This window comes from Sander lucioperca, chromosome 7 (assembly GCF_008315115.2).
Source record: "Sander lucioperca isolate FBNREF2018 chromosome 7, SLUC_FBN_1.2, whole genome shotgun sequence".
Taxonomy (NCBI): domain Eukaryota; kingdom Metazoa; phylum Chordata; class Actinopteri; order Perciformes; family Percidae; genus Sander; species Sander lucioperca.
The window spans coordinates 29,384,361-29,386,860 of record NC_050179.1 but is presented as its reverse complement, the minus strand read 5'-3'; the positions used below and the strand labels follow the sequence as shown (position 1 = coordinate 29,386,860).

The window sequence follows — 2,500 nt, the reverse complement described above, 5'->3', positions numbered from 1 at the left end:
CCACTACCAGAATGTGTGACGGCTAGATGGAAAAAAGGGGACACGCCGAATCTTTAGATGAGCCTTCAGCTTCCCTCTCCCCTCGTAAAGCACCAGTAAGTTGAAATCAGTTCAGAAAGCCCATGAATCATCTTGGCACTCTCGAAAGTGTGAAAGAGTTTTCGGTCGGGAAGCTATGTTCTAGTCGATGCTGTTGCTCATCGTCAGATCAGTCGAGGAATGCCAAGAATGGTCTATTCTCATCATCCATGCAGAAGCTGACTTGTGCTGGCATACAGTCAGGACTGCCTGTCCTCATTAGCCTCATCATGGAAATATGGCCCAGTGTCTGCCAGTTGTTTTGTTAAGTGTGAAATGAGCATGCATCACCAGATGTTGGTCTAAATAGCAGAGGTTGAGTCAATGTTACATTGCTGTCAAAACAGCTGCAGCCATTGCTTAACTAAATAAGAGCCTAAGCTTACAGGAACATTGCACACTGTTAAAAAGCTTCTGGGAATGTACCTTTCAATTTCCTCCTTTTTTAAATAGTTTGAAGTTTTTTACTATGTTAACATGTGCAACCATAGATGATAGGATTTATAATGTTGGAATTGAAATGTTTGAAAATAGCAAATTGTCATGCAGGTAGATTTGAAAACATTCTGTCTGTCCAGGCTCTCACAGATGTACCAACAATATCTGTTCAGAAATTGCCTCACAAGTCACCCCCCTGCATCCCAGAGCCTCTGTCTGTCAATCCAGACCTGACACCAGCTCCCTTAATCCCCCCCACCCCCATCCCGACGCCATCCTACCAACACCAGCATATCATCAGCATTGTTCTAAGGGGTGCCAGTTGTGCCGATGCAGCACGCTTGCTCTCAAGGCAACAGCTCTCACTCTCCAGTTGTTTTAAAGATGGAGAAATATGACCGTAGTTCCACAACTTTATTAACCCTGCCACATCTTAGCTTGACGTTTGCTCCTCAAACAGTACTAAGTCTCCAGCAGCCTGTTAACACACTCGCCTCTCCTCTTGTTTTACTTGGCCATGCATCCATTTTTTTCCTGGTAGTGTGGGTGGGTGAGGGCTATGAGCATGTGATATTGAATGCGAGTTCAAAGAGTATTGAAACCCGATCTGAAGAATGTGTCTGAGGCTCCCAGAGGAGACTGAAGACATCATTTCAGACTGTGTCTACAATTTAGATTTTTAAGGAGAATTGTACCGTACCAGTCATTTTAAGTCATCTGTATAACTGCAAGATATTACATAGCTTTCCAATGAAAAGCCATTCATCTTAAGTAGTGCTAATTTTTTTAATTTAATGTTATAGGTTGCATAACAGAGTTGTTATGTGTTAAAATACATCTTAAGTAAGTGCTACATAATCCTGTCTGCTAAATCACAAAGAAAATTAAACTATACATGTATATCCATCCCTAACTAACTATAGATGTATTGATTATACACGGTACAGTGATAGTGCGCTATGATAGACTGTACTTTGGTAGTTTCAATTCAACTACATAATGTAATGGCCGTTCAGGCCACCCAAGCAAAAACATGGTACTGTTAGAAAACACAAAAGTGTATCTGTTTCTTTTCATTTGCATCAGTTTGAATAATTCTAGTCAAAGCACCATGGAAGTCATTACATAATATCATATAAATGATAAAAACATTGATTACAAACATGTAGACAGTAAAACCATATCTGTTGATACTCTAAAGAAATGTCTGAATAGCGTACTGACTGTATTCATCAGTACATTGTTTTAGCTAAAATCATAACTGAAGTTAGCATATGTAAAACTGACGTTGCATTCATGATAGCTGAGTAGATAAGAGTAAATGGACAGCACGTACAACACCACTGGTCTTGTCAAGTACTGCCATCTCCTGGCTGGGAAGAAAAACAAAAGAAAGTCTTTTCGGGCTATCTCTTCTCTACTGGATTCAGATTTTCTTAAACAATGTTACTTAGCATCAGGTTCACCTGTGATGCCTCTTCTTAAATCTGTTTGTTTTATCTACCTGCAGTAAGAAAGTTGCATCTGTAAGCAGCTCTGATGCCGCTACTTCATTGTGACTCTTGCTGAGTGATTCATGGTACCATTTTATGCCGCGTAAGCTTTCATGAAAGGATGGAGTGTGTTGATGTTCAGGGTCAGTTTAGGTGTGCACACATTACACCCTCACCCCTCTCTAAGCCTGCAGTGAGGCAGTGGTGTTCCAGTTTATCCTGGGTGTAGTGTTGAACATTTCCCCCCTGGTATCTTCAACATGTCCCCTGCACCATTTTTTCATTGTCTTGGGCCCAAGAGAAAGGGGAAGGAAATGGTCTCCCACACACACGCACACCCACTCATTTCACTCACCCATTTCTTTTAGTTTGAGGTAATTCCTCTCAATCTGTGGCCTGAGGTCTACTGGCGTGGAGGCAGCAGTGAACTAAGCCTTGGTGCTGACAGATATCCAGATCTCTGCTCTGCCTTCTCTTTTCCCACTGCTCAT

General features: G+C 41.6%; 1 protein-coding gene across 8 annotated transcripts in view; it reads left to right on the top strand.

Moving 5' to 3' along the window:
* The window catches only part of gbf1 (golgi brefeldin A resistant guanine nucleotide exchange factor 1), a 125,520-nt gene that overhangs the window by 55,212 nt on the left and 67,808 nt on the right, over positions 1-2,500 (top strand). The window lies entirely within an intron of this gene.